Source organism: Thamnophis sirtalis, unplaced genomic scaffold (assembly GCF_051295495.1).
Source record: "Thamnophis sirtalis isolate CommonGarterSnake01/CBP01778 unplaced genomic scaffold, rThaSir2_p1.2 scaffold_13, whole genome shotgun sequence".
Taxonomy (NCBI): Eukaryota; Metazoa; Chordata; class Lepidosauria; order Squamata; family Natricidae; genus Thamnophis; species Thamnophis sirtalis.
The window spans coordinates 33,976,777-33,991,256 of record NW_028261393.1 but is presented as its reverse complement, the minus strand read 5'-3'; positions in this window follow the sequence as shown (position 1 = coordinate 33,991,256).

Genomic DNA, 14,480 nt, shown 5'->3' with positions numbered 1-14,480 from the left:
TCCTCAAGGAAGTCCACAAGCAGGGCCCTTTCTTTAGCCAGATTTAATGCCCTTCCAACACTGTTATTATGAAGGAGGATTTTTTAAAAATCCCCTTTGAACAAAGACTGTGTCCATGTGATGGTGGAATAATTGAATCACTGGAACATGTTATGATGTATTGTCCCATCTATGCAGCAGCATGCCAGGAGTTATTATTTCCCCTTTTTATTAAATACCTGCTCATTCTGATTTGTACTATCTTAACATGATTTTAGCAGCACAATCTGATTCCAGCCATATACCGCTCAGTAATCTGCACTATGCCATAGGATTGACTTTAGTATATTTATGCATAATTTAGCATTTATATATACGAATATATACATGTCTTTTCTCTTGTATTTTATTTTAATTAACTGCATTTTCTGTATCTGCACACTGGTCTATGACTGAATAAAGATTGGATAATGGAGCAGCAATTCAAGGCAGTAGTTCTGCCAATGGTGCCTCACAGCTGGTCTTTAGGGATTAACAGAATAACAGACTTGGAATGGATCTTCTAGTCCATTGTTCAGGCGGAATACCCTAGACCATTTGAGATAAATGGCTGTCCAGTCTCTTCTTAAAAACCTCCAGTGTTGGAGCACCCACAACTTCTGGAGGCAACTCATCCTGCTGGTTAATTGTTCTGTCAGGAAATTTCTCCTTAGTTCTAGGTTACTTCTCTCCTTGCTTAGTTTCAATTTTGTCCGGCCTTCTGGTGTTTTGGAAAATAGGTTGACTCTTTCTTCTTTATGGCAGCCCCTCAAATATTGGAATAGTGTTGTCACTACTAGTCCTTCTTTTCATTAAACTAGACATACCTAATTCTTTGTTTGTTTTACCCTCTAGTCCCTTAAACACAGGTGGGTTGCTGCTAGTTTGGCCCGGTTCAGCATGGCATGGCTTGGTGGGCGTGGCATGGGAAGGTTACTGTAAAATCCCTATTTCCTCCCTATCAACTGGGACTAGGGAAGCAGAGAATAGATGGGGGTGGGGCCAGTCAGAGGCGGTATTTACCAGTTCTCCAAACTACTCAAAATGTCTGCTACCAGTTCTCCAGAACTGGTCCAAACCTACTGAATATCACCTCTGGTCTCAACATTTTTTTTTATATTGTGGTGACCAAAACTGAATGCAATATTCCACATGTGGTCTTTTTGCTGGAGGCTCCATCTCTCCACCATGATAAGAGTGGATGCCCTTCCACTCCTTCTCCTTTGTAAAATTATCTAACCAACCTTCTCCTTTGTAAAATTATCTAACCAAAGTCACTCCAGCTCTGAGCTAGTATCCCCCCCATACCAGCAGATTCCCAAACTTAGACTGTTGCTAATTGTTATATAAACATACTCCTTATTATGAATGGGACTGTCCTAGTTTTACGCTGCATGCAAGAGGAAGGATAAGCCTAAATGATATGTGGCTGAGAAAAAGTGTGTCACTTCCACGCTGTCAAGAGTTCCTGGCTCTGCCTTGTCTAGCAGGGAGGCTATTTGGAGCACTTTTACAGTCAGTGAAGTATTTTTAGGATATGGAATGTCTCCATCCAGTCAAGATGGCTCTTGGATCTTCCTAGACAGGAAGTCCCTGTTTATTTGGTTTGATCCACAATAGTTTTCCTGTTGCTCTCCGGCTTTATTTCATGCTTCCTGACTTTGCTCCAGCAGCCACCTTGTTTTATTGCTGTCCATGCAAGCAAAGCCAAATTTTGTCTAATTAGGTTAAAGGAGTCCCATGGAGGGAGAAGGGGTGTCAAGAAAGTTGGCAGCCATGCAAAGACCCACCCTTTTGTTTCTATTGTTAAAAGGGGGAGGGGAGGATAGGACTTTATTCACATGCTGGTGGATGTAATTTTACTTATTTGACCTCATCCCCAGACATATCCTGAGGGAGCTAAGGGCCAAACTGATTGTGTGGAATCAGATCTAGAACCTCAGAAAATATAGAAGCCTTGAACTGTGAACTTGGAAAGGACTCCAAAGATCATCTTAGCAAAAGTAACACACCATCCAATATCTATTTATTCCTATTTATTATTAATAGCATTTATTTGCAATAAGAAATAAATAATTTTGCAATTGTAAAATGAAAAGTGGAGATATAATACTATAACAGTTGGCAAACATTAGCAGTTTGTGTTTACTGGAATGGAAAAGTCATAATAGAGACTTTTTTAGCATCTTCAAGCAGAAGTCGAATTGATTGTGACAAATCTTTATTTATGCTGCTTTTCCTTATTCAAAAGTCTGAAAAATAGCATATTCTAAAAATATTTAAGTTGCTTACCAAAAGAAATGTATTGTAAAAGGCTTAAGTCAAATATATAGTTATTAATATACCAGTCAACTAACCAATGGTCAGTGTTATTTTAGCAGTTATAGAACTTCATGAGATGTAGACAAACATCAGACATATTATGATTATCAAAAGTTAAGAAATCATGTCCCTCATTTTAATGTGTTTTAACAATTCTTTCTACCCACTACAAACTGAACAGTATATATTATTTAAATATTAAACATAAATCCATGCCAATGAAAGTTTATATAACTGGAAGCGAGAAATCTGAGCCACTTTGTAACCAAAGGATCTTCATTGCCTCTCATTAGCAAAAGATTTAGATTATCAACCATGTTGGTGACTCTAAGTTTGCAGAAACAAAACCAAGATGGAATAGGCTAGCAGTCGTTTATACAATGCATGTGTGCGTAATCCCTAATGACACACAAACAAGGGTGCAACATAGTAGAAAGAATTTCTTCATGGATAAATAGAATATCTGTGATAGTTTTTCACAACTGATTCTTCTATGCTATACCAGAGTTTTTGAACCTCATCAACTTTAAGTGCAGTGTGGCTTGAATGAGCTTATCAGTGTACCAGGTAGCTTAGGCAAAAGCAGTGGAATTATATTTGGAGTTAAAACCCCAAGTCTCCTCAATTGGTGACTATGGATAGATAGTAGCAGCTATCTCTCACCATCTCCAATGCCGAATGACCAGCGTCTCTTCCTTTCTCTCCAAAATGTCCGTTTTCAACTGTCACTGGACATTCCAATTCCCACTCCTCAACTGACAAACGAGAATTTGTCAGTTGACAAATCTCAGTCAGCAGTCCCATCTTTTCTTTCAAATTATCACACAAGTTTCTATACAAACAAAACAGACGAGGTCAATAGTTGTAGTGTAGTCTTAATGGAAGATCTTGTCTCTCAATCTGCCATTTTAAGTTATTATCAACTATTTCCACTGAAATAAGCAATTTAGAAGTACAAAATGATCAGAGAAGATGCTTTACAACAAACTAAAGGAATCAAAATGTACATGAAAGAGGTGGAAACAAAGAACCAGCAGTGGAGATGAGGAAGATGGGCTGGAGCCTCTAAATTATTCTTCCACTCCAAACAGGATTCAAATAGTTTTAAAAACCAAGACCAGTTTCTTATCCTTTATTTAAGCAAAATAAGGTTTATCAGGTGTGTCAGAAATATCCGTACAGCTTTTAAAGACTCATCAAATAAAATATCAAACACATTGGTGTAATGGTTCAGGCACCAATTTAGAAATTTGGAGATCATGAGTTCTAAACCTGTCTTAGTTTTTTGAAAACCATCTGAGTGATTTCGAATCAGTCCTTCTCTCAGTCCAGCCCATAGGGTGGTTGTGGGAAAAGAGGAGGAAGGAAGAGGAGGAAGGGTATTGTGTATATTCACCACCTTGAGTTAGTCATAAAATAAAAGTGGGCTACAACTATAAATTTGTTCATATGTTCAGTCAATCCAGTCAAAGATGGAAACTAACCAAGGTGAGAAGCAACTTAAACTAAGGAGAAAGGTTGTGAGTGCTCCAACACCAGAAGTTTGTAAGAAGAGACTGGGCAGCCACCTGTCTGAAATAGTCCAGGGCAGGTGTGTCAAACTCATGTCATCATGGCAGCATCACATGATGTATTGGGACTTTCCCCCCCTTCGCTAAACTGGGCGTGGCCAGCATGTGACACATCTGGCCCTTGGTCCATGAGTTTGATAGACCTGGTCTAGGGTCTCCTGCTTGAGCGTGCGGTTAGACTAGAAGATCTCAAAGGTCCCTTCCAAGTCTGTTATTCTGTTATTCTATTAACTTAGTCTTGCAATGATTATGATTCACAACTGGCTTATTACTCACATTGAGCAATATTTTAAGGGCAAAAATGCTAACTATGTGGCAAATTTATTCAGAATAAAAAACTTCAACGTTTCTTTTAATGCTTGGTATAAAATCTGTACTGAGTATCATCAAGGTCTGAAGAATGGGGCTTTTTGGAATACTCTTAACAGGGTTAATTTTGCTTTCTGGCCAAATTTTAGGAAAAGGTTTTGATGAGTGTTGTAATTGGCTTCTGGATTGCAACAACAAATTTCACCTGAAATTTATTGAGCTTTTTGCGTAACAATATTTGTAATCCATTTTTAAGAACTTTAGTATTTTTCTTATCAACCCCCCCCCCAAGTTTCAGTTCACAGTAATGAAAAGTTCCCCTTCTAGCCAATTTTGTTTACAAATAATTATCCAAAAACCCCTTCACTTTTTTAAAAGCTTGTTTCTTACCCATCCCAAATGGAGCTGAGTTTTCTAGCATCTTTTCTTTAAGAAAGCTTGTTGTACAATTCTGAGAGGGGATGATCCAAATGCTCCTGTGGTGGTGTTCATTGCTTTGTGCTAGATTTTCATGTTTTAGTGATTCTTTTTTTTATAATTTTTATTTTCAAAACAAACACAACACAAAGAATCCTCCTTTTTTACATACTGTAGAAAGTGTATCAGTTGGTTACAAAAAACTTTTGTGCATCTCTTCCACAGTCATCAATCATAATTCATATTAACGCAAGTATTTTAACTCAGATATTTATACATATTACCATCATCATACCTCCATTTTCATTTGATTACAATTGTTTAAATGTCCTTTATCATAAAATATATCAAGATTTAAAACATAACCACATACTGGCATTTCATTTGCCATTTCTAAAATCCTCCAATAACACTGAATCCTTATGGCCTATTCTAGCTAAACATCCATAATATCTAGTAACAAAAATTTCTAATCCTCCTTACCAAATCACTGTTTACAAATTACATCCAGTTTCCTTATGTTGTACCCATACATATATATTTTGCTTTGTATCATTATCACTCCTTTATTTAACTGTATCCTGTATCATAACATTGCCCCCCTAATAATCAAAATTTAACTAAATTTAACTTAGTTCTTTTTTATTAGCCTTTATATATAACCAAAAAGATTTCTAATCTTCCTTTTATGGGTATCATTCAAATATTCATATCCAATTATTACTTATCATAACAATACATATGTATATATTATTATCATTATCAATTATTTATTTGACTATATCTATTGTCACTAAATTTCACTAAGTTTAACTAGTTTTAAATTATGCACTTCCATCTATCAACCTGTATCTTCCATTAGCAAAACAGTCTCATGTCTTCTGCCATTTGTGGTATCAGTTCTCTAATCATCTCCTTAATCAAATTTGTATGGACTCCTCTTACCAACTCATTGCTTATTAAGTCTCTCATGTAATTTCGATGCCCTTCTTCTGTTTCCTTAATCATCTTAACTTTAATTGTCAGTGGTGTTATCAATGATGTTGCTAATAAAATTTATCTCTTTAAATCCATACATTATTTTATTTTTTTTCTTCTTCTGTATCTTGCCATCTGGGGTAGAGTTCCCCTCCATTTAATTCCTCTTTCAGTGTTCCACTCTTTCCATTTCCAGACACAAACCAATCACCATAGATATCAGCGGATTTAATTTCTTTATGGTCATTTTCCTCTTTGGATTTTAGGACTCTAACCTCCACTTTTTCCACTTGATAAACATCTCCAACTTCTTCATCATATTTTACTGTTAGATGCTCTAGATTGAACGCATGTGCAAGGAAGATGTCTGCCTGAGCTCTGCCGCTCAGGTTCCAAGAGGAAAAACGGCCAAAAAGAAATGGAGCCAAGGTTCGGGAATTGAGTTGAGGTGAAAGTAAGGCAAGAGCAATATAAGGGGGATCTGGAGAAGCAGCTAACGGAAGAAACATTGTTTTCTGAATAATTTCTGAATTTCTAACAATATTTTTTGCAAACTTAAAGTTTCTTTCTGCTGTTGTGATTGTGCCATTATCTCCAGCTGACAAACACTGTGTTAGCGTTCCAAATAACATGTAGAATCAAATCAAAGTCGAAGGCAAAACTATGCTTAAAGTTCCAATTTAATAAAATAGGCATGTTGGCACATAGCTGTGGGGATTCCAACTCTGGAAGTTACATCAGAATCCCACCCAGTTAAAAGTTCTTAATCTTGCCCCACACCCACAGTCCATCACATGGTCCAATCTTCTTCTTCCACGCTGGCATCTACGCCTAACTGCTTCCGGTCAGGTGTAAAGGTTTGGGAGACAAAAGATCACCTTGAGCTTCTAGGAAGGAATTTTTTATTTTGAAAACAACACATTCTACCCTTTGCTACCCCCCCCCCCTTATTAAGAGTGTGGCAGGCCAAAGATTCTTAAAGGAACTGCTGCAGGCCTGACACACTGCTGCTCTGGCTTGGAAGGTTTTTACAAAATTAAGCATAAATTCACAATAAGGTCTTATTTTCACTTTTCTCTGGTTAAAGATATACTTCAAAGGAACATCTGTATGCTTTTCTTCTTATCACTCTCTATAGACAAAACAGTGAGACCTTGAAGTGCCAAGCCAGAATAATCAGTGAGGAAAGTAAAAGTGTTTTGTTTCCAATACACAAACCTCCAGCCTCCAAGGAGCAGCGTTTGTCTTTCCCTGTGTTGTAACAATTTTCTTTGTTTCCTTTTGTATCTTTTTTATATTCCAAGTTAAACAAAAGTCAAATTCTGGAATGAGTTAGAGAAGAAAAGGGGAAAAACACCCACAGTAGTGAAGAAGTAGAATTTTAGTCCATAGCTTACAGAGAATAATAATAAAATAAAAAAATAGAAGAAAACTTAATCCATTCATTTTAAAAGGCTTGCATAAATTCCATCCATGAACATAGCTTTTAAAAAGCAAGATAACCCACTGTCCAAAACCATTCAAAGCTTAATTCCACTACTTTTTTCTTCTGTTCTCAAATTTAAATTAACTTTAAGTTTTTTATAGGCAGTCTCTTTTAAAACGGCAAAAAATCCTCACCAGCTGGAAACACTTTCCGTATCCTTTCATTTTGGAGCCGCTCTGACTTCATCAGCCTAATGGCTGGATTTTTTGTCGGCGGCTTGAAGAACTTCTCTTGGATCCATCAGGGACTTCACGATTTCTCTGAGATCAGCAAGACGTATTCTTCCTGTTCACCGTCTCTGCAGGACGATTTAGGTCCGATTGGACCACCCAGTGGCAAAAGTATCGACTGCGGTCTCGGAGCATCGAGACTGTACATCCCTATGGTTGCGTTGTTGGCTCCTCCTTCAATGTTTTAGTGATTCTGTGGTCTGAATTACCTAGTCTGCTCCATCAGAGCCAGTGGTGGGTTCCTGTACCAGTTGGTACTGGTTTGCTGCACGCATGCTTTTGCAGTTGAATGTAAATTGCAGAAACATACCAGCAATGTCAGAAGAGACTGGGGAACCAGTTCAGGGGCATGGCCAGCCTGGATGGCTGCCGGTTCTGCAACCCAGGCCAAATCACCACTATCGGTTCAGCCAAACCAGGAGCAACCCAACTCTGATCAGAGCTGATTATAGCTTGTTACAGAATAACAGAAAAATAGAGTTGGGAGGAATCTTAGAGATCTTCTAGTCCAACCCCCTGCTCAAGCAGGAGACCCTAGACCATTTCAGACAAGTAGCTGTCCAGCAATTGTTTCTTTTGGATCCAGAGACAATAAAAACACCAGTAAATGAAGGGATTGTAAGCTTTATTATTAGCTGAAGAAAATAGGTTGAAAAGCATAACATAAAAGGTATACATACCAATCCAGATGACAGCCAAATCTCTTATAACCTGCCAGGAGCCCCTTAATAATGACAGCAGAGATATCCCATGCTGGCTAATTTCTCCACAGTGTACAGAACTAGGTTCTGTTGTAGAAAGTCCCAACTAAATAACAATCCCACAGTGTTAGACCTGCCCCAACTTGGACATTTAAGCAAGAAAGACCCTTGACTCCATTTGGACTTTACTAAAAAGCAAGGGATTCACAGTATAGCAAAGTCAGAACTGAAGTTCATGCCCCAAAGTTTCCCTGTTAACTTTCCCCCTCCAATTCCTTTCCCTTGCAGTTCCCTCATTGCCCAATTAAATGTTTTGGGAGCAGTCTCTTCAGTGGCAAGCTAGTTGGAGAGCCATTGCATTTCATTCTCAGGGCTTCACTTCATCTCTGGAAGGTATGATGAGTCCTTAAGTAGTTAAGTCCCTGCCATCTCCCTTCCGCCATAGTTCATGACAGACTGGCATCTAATGAATGTGGAGCTCAAGTGTATGTGGCACCTCTGGCACACCGTTTTTATCAAAACTTGGCACCATGACTTCATGGCCCTGCTGTGGTCATGAGACTGCGAGATCTGGCCTTGAATGGGTGGCACTTGATTCTGGACAGAAATTGAACACCTGAGACTTTCACATCCGGAGAAGCTTTGAAGCTATGTAAATATTTATTCCCCTCACCTTTATTCAGTAAACAAAAGTAAAAAACCAAGGTTAGCTCAAAAATGAGCTATAAATCTCTAGACCTTTCTTAATATGAAGGGGAAATCTAATGTTGCTAAACTCATCAAAATAACAATGGTCTTAAGTATTGCCATCTCTGACATATTTCACATTCTTTTCATAGTTTTGCTTTGCATGAATTTCAAGTCTCTAAATAATAAGTTTTACATCTATATAAAATCATTTAACATTTGACATACACATCAATACAGACATTAGAAAAATAGTTATTGGACGTTTTATCAAATCCAAAATATTGGCCATGACTGGGCTCCATCCTAACAACCCTTGACTGAATTACTCCAGCAAGTTCTGGATATTCGATGGCACTGCTTTGCTTTCATAAACTGTGGGTGCAGGATGGAGACGCAACGTTCTTGCTTCCTGGCACACCTTCCTTGTTAGCAGGCGGTGCTAACAAATGCTTGCTAGCATTTATGGCCACCAGGAGATCAGTGATGGTGTCCAAGAACTCATGACCACATACTGGAAAAAGAGAACAAATCTTTATAACAATAATCTATAGTCAACTCATGCTAGAACTCTTTGTGAGCTCAATGATATACACAAGCTACTGCAACCCCAGAACCATTGGATGTTCAGAAAGATGCTCATTTAGGGGATAGTTAAGAAGAGTCACAGGTTTAAGCACTTATATAAGTTTTTACTATAACTGCTAGTTTACCATTTGTTTTTTCCCCTTGTGGACATCAATCCACCCGGACCCTTTAAGGCATTATCTTTCAGCCCTTCTATCCCTTGCACTAGGCACATTGTAGCTTTTCCATAATTAGCTGGGCCATCCAATCCCCACTCTCCATAGACACAGTGCAGTTCCCTCCATTACGTAGGACAGCCGGAAGTTTTTTCTCTGAAATCGGGATCTTTGACAGTCCTTAATACCTGGATCCCCTTTATAGCCAAAGAAGACTTGAGGGCAATCCGGTCAAAGAAAAGACACCAACTGCCTCTCAATCATATATTCTGTGTCTCTTTTTACAGAGAAGGAGGCAGGCTGATGGGGAAAAATATTAGGATCAGTTCAATGGGAAGTTTTATATAGAAATATATTTTATTCTTCGCACTCTTGCCAGCTTCCCTTAAAACATTAACAGAATCCACAATGGAATAAGAATCAACATCTCTACTAACCCTAACTGACAGTCAATCTGAAACTAAGCTAATAAAGTAAAAATAGCAAATGGGAAATATTTTACTCACACTTCCTCAAGCCCCCAAATAAACTATTCAACCTAATCCACATATCAAAAGATAACGTATGTAAACACAAATAGAGTTAATTAAATTGGTCTCCCAGAAGAACTGTGTGTTCACAAGAATAAACATCACATATCTATGCCCTGCAGGTGTCACCCTAGAATCAGAACATATGCACAAGACCCCCTCCCGATAAAGAATCTCACTGTAGCCCTTACCTCTGCAGCTGCTCCCAAGGCAAACTCCTTTGCTGTGGGTAGTAAATATTTCTCTTTTCCTCCCAGTTCTCGGAATTTCATTTTTATTTTATTTATTCTGGCACAATCCCAACTCAAATTGAAACCTCAAATTATTCTTCTGATAGTCGCAAAGGAGAGAGTAATTTAGAACAATGCTTCTCAATCCCAGCAACTTTCAGATGTGTGGATTTCAGTTCCCAGAATTCCACAACCAGCAGGCTGGAGAATTCTGGAGAGTTGAAATCCACATATCTTAAAAGTTGTTGAGGCTAAAAACATTGGTACAAAAAATTATTTATGACAGCTATCACAGACAGACCATTTATCCAAGAATAAATGTTTCCTACTCTATTAAACAATGAGTCTGTATCTCATTGGAGTTACTGTACCTTAAGGTAAGATGGGTAGCCTATAGATTTGACTAATAAATACAATTAGGGATTGCACAAATTGGCATTTATAAAAAGAAAAGCTATTTTGCTTTCATTTTCAACACACTTAAGCCACCAAAAGGGTAAGTCTATTTTACTAAATCAAGTGGAAATGGAAATGAGAGATATTATGGATAGATGTGTTGAAATGGCCCCAATTTCTGGTTTCACTGATATTCTAGGTTGGATTTATATTTAGTATTTATGTAATCAACTGTTCAGTTTATAGTGCATAGAAAGAGCTATTAAACCATGCTGTTCCTTTGTTTGTCTGTCATTAAGGATTATGCACACATGCATTGTTTAAATGACAGCTAAACTATTCCATCTTGGTTTTGTTTCAGCAAACAATCTAAGTCACCAATCTAAGTCTTTTGTGAATCAGAGGTACTGAAGATGCTTTGGTTACAAAGTAAGTGGTTCAGATTTCTGGCTTCCAGTTTCATTGGCATGGATTTATGTTTAATATTTAAATAACATATACTGTTCAGTTTGTAGAAAGAATTATTTCACATAACACATTGCTTTTTCGCGATCATTGGCTAGTTGACTGGTATTTTAATAACAATATATGTTATTAAGCTTTATTGTAAGCAACTTAAATATTGTTGGAAGTTGCTATTTTTCTGACTTTTGAATGAGAAAAGGCGGCATTTTTTTATTCATAAATCACTGAGAGTCACTCAGATAATGAGATGGGTAGTGTATAAATTTCATAAACAGGAAGAAAATTTACTCTCAATGGAATAAATGGTGAACCTCTAAATTACTCAAGTATTAATGTGCAACAGTCTGTATATGTTCTGCTATTTTGTTTCTGTTTTAATTTCAGGAATCCTAACCATCTGCACAACCACAATAAACCATTTGATGGGCAATTAGCAAATGAAAATGAATCTAAGATTTCTAAATGGTCAGCCTTGATTAATTGAGCCCAGTTAGATGGTTATTAATATTTAGTATCTTTGGATGGGTTGTGTGTATTATTGCATCAGCCACCAAACATTGGAGAATATGGCATGAAAAAAGTCAGGATGGCATGAATCATGGCATGGTGTGGATCGGAATCTGCACAGCATCCATCCAGAAAACAGATACGTTTACTGTGAGGAATTCACTGAAGACCTGAGGAAGCTGCCCAAAGAAATATTTTGGGCTCAAGATCTGATGACCTTGAGTTGCATTATAGGAACGATGTCCATAACCATCGTGAGCTTTGCCTTAGGGGTTGTTATCAAAGTCATCAGAGAAAGAAAAAATGTTCATCTTATTTAGTGTTCACCTTCTGAATTTTGTAGCAGGAATCATGACCCTAATTCCAATTTTGTGACACACTTATTCCATCTTGGATAACAGAGAGATTTGGTTTTCTGAGTCTTTCCAAATGCCTACTTTTCCAGAACATTAATCCAGAATCAGATACCACCATTGTGGGAGATTCATAGAACACAGGAGGATGTTGCTCCCCACCCCCAATTGTTTTGGCTGAGATCTTATGACCTCGGGGAGTCCCTTGGGGGGCCTGTGGTGATTTGCTTTAAGGCCTTCTCCTTATGTACAACTGGCAAAGACATGACAGAGAAAAGCTTTGCTCACCCTTTTTAATCTTGAAGGTTTTATGAGCTTTCTGTCAAAGCTCCTTGTCCTCATTCCAATTTCCTGGAACTTGTATTCCATCTTAATGAACCCAGTGATTGAGTTTCCTTGGCCTTTCCCCATGCCTGCTTTTCACAAGGAGCAGGAGGTTGGAGCTGCCCTTTTATTTGACTTTATGGTGGCGATGTTCTTCCTGGTGGGTCCTGTTCTGATTATTTCGAGTAAAAACATTTGGTATGTGTGGAGGAAAAAAAGGTTTTGCCGACAGTAGAGAAACCCCTGACAGCAATGGAGGTTGGGATGCATTCTGGTCCTTTGGTCCATCTTGCCTCTTGGAAAAAGAGAATCCTCAGCCCAGCCCAGATAACTTAACATCTGTAGACCATTAAGACATTAGATTATGATGGCATTAACTTTCAGCCCTTCTATCCCTTGTACTGGACACATCGTAGTTTTTTCAGAATTAGCTGGGCCATCCGATCCCCTCTCTCCATAGACACAGTGCAGTTCCCTCCATTACGTAGGACAGCCGGAAGTTGTTTCTCTGAAATCGGGGTCTGTAACATGCCGTGAAACCTGGATCCCCTTTACAGCCAAAGCAGACTCCAGGGCCATCCGGTCAGATCTGCAGCTCCAGAGATTGAGCCCAGCATCAAAACTGAAGCTAGGATTTCAGGTGATGTTCAAATCCAGGCAAAAAGGAGGCAAAGAGGTGACACCAACTGCCTCTCTCAACCATTCAGTGTTTTCCAAAGGAACCCTGGAAGGGTTGGAAGAGTTGGCTGTACACACAACTAAAAATTTCTGCACAAATCAACTTATGATCAAGTGCTTACGGACACTAAGGAAGTCCTGATTATATTCGTTACTGCAGCATGCCAATAAATGCAGACTGCAAATCTGAACATCAGCAAGATGGGCAGCACAGAAGCCTAAATAACCATCACGCTCATAAATATCCAGCTCTTGAGCTTTTAAAACACATGAAGCTACCAGATCCTTCTGAATCACAGGCCCAGAGCCATTAATTAATTTATGTTGCTAAGGAATCAGATGGGAGGGAAGTGTACTCCCAATGTAGTGAATTTCACACCTCTAGATTATTTGTGTGCTGATCTGCAAGGGTCTGTGTAATAGTATCAGTATCTGCTGTGCGATTGTCTTTTGATTTGATTTGTTTATTCACATGAATCCTCCTCTGGCAACCACCAAGTGAAAAGGAATGGGTGATTACAAAAGGTGCTTATTTATCTGATATGTTGGGAAGGGTTTTGCCTAATACTCCAATAGCTGTTGAGAAAATGGCAGGTAGAAAATCAGGATGGCACATATACTGGCGTAGTGTGGGTCGGAATCTGGAGAGCCTGTTATTTGTACAGCACTCATCCAGAGAACAGATACGTCCACTGTGAGGACCTGAGGATGCTGCCCAAAGAAATATTTTTGCCTCAAGATCCAAAGACCTTGAGGACTCTACCCCAAGATGGTTGCTGAAAGGTAAGAAGTTTTTCTTTCTTACCCATGATCTATCTGCTGTATTTGCTGCCAGAACCAGTTCTTTGGCAGGCCTGCCCTCTGGATTTGAATGGGGGCACTTAGGAATGGCCCAAGATGACTTTTGGACAGCTGTGAGCCCAATTGGGAAGGGGGAATCCCTGTGGGAGTAGCCAGAAAGGCAATGATCTTTTCTCCATTCCATGAACACAGGCAGATATTGCCCAAAGAAATTTTTATAGCACATTTTTTTAACCTACAAGATCAATCAATCAATATTATTTATTTGGTCCATGACCAGCCAAATGTAAAACAAAATGTACGATCTAGATAAATCAGATAAAATGTTAACAGCTAATAAAATAAATCACAGAAAATAACATTCACTCCCAGAGCCCCAAAACCATGTTGATTCAATTCAGCTCACCCACCTATCAAATACTCCAAATGAGAAAAAAGTGTTTTGACAGCTATTCTTTATTTGGTCATAGACCACCATGTAAAAAGACTTCTTGGGACATTTTGGCTGAATTCAAATGTAGTCTCTGTTGTTATCAGTTTAAAAATTGGTATTAAAACCATGTTCTACACCACTGTATTGTTTAATCAGATTTTCTATTACATTTTATATTATATACTGTATATTGCATAGTGGATGCTAGCTTTTATACTTCCAGCATTCCCTATTTGATTATTCTTTATGTTTATTTACCATATTATGTTTTGGTTTTACTTTTCATTGTACAATTACAAAA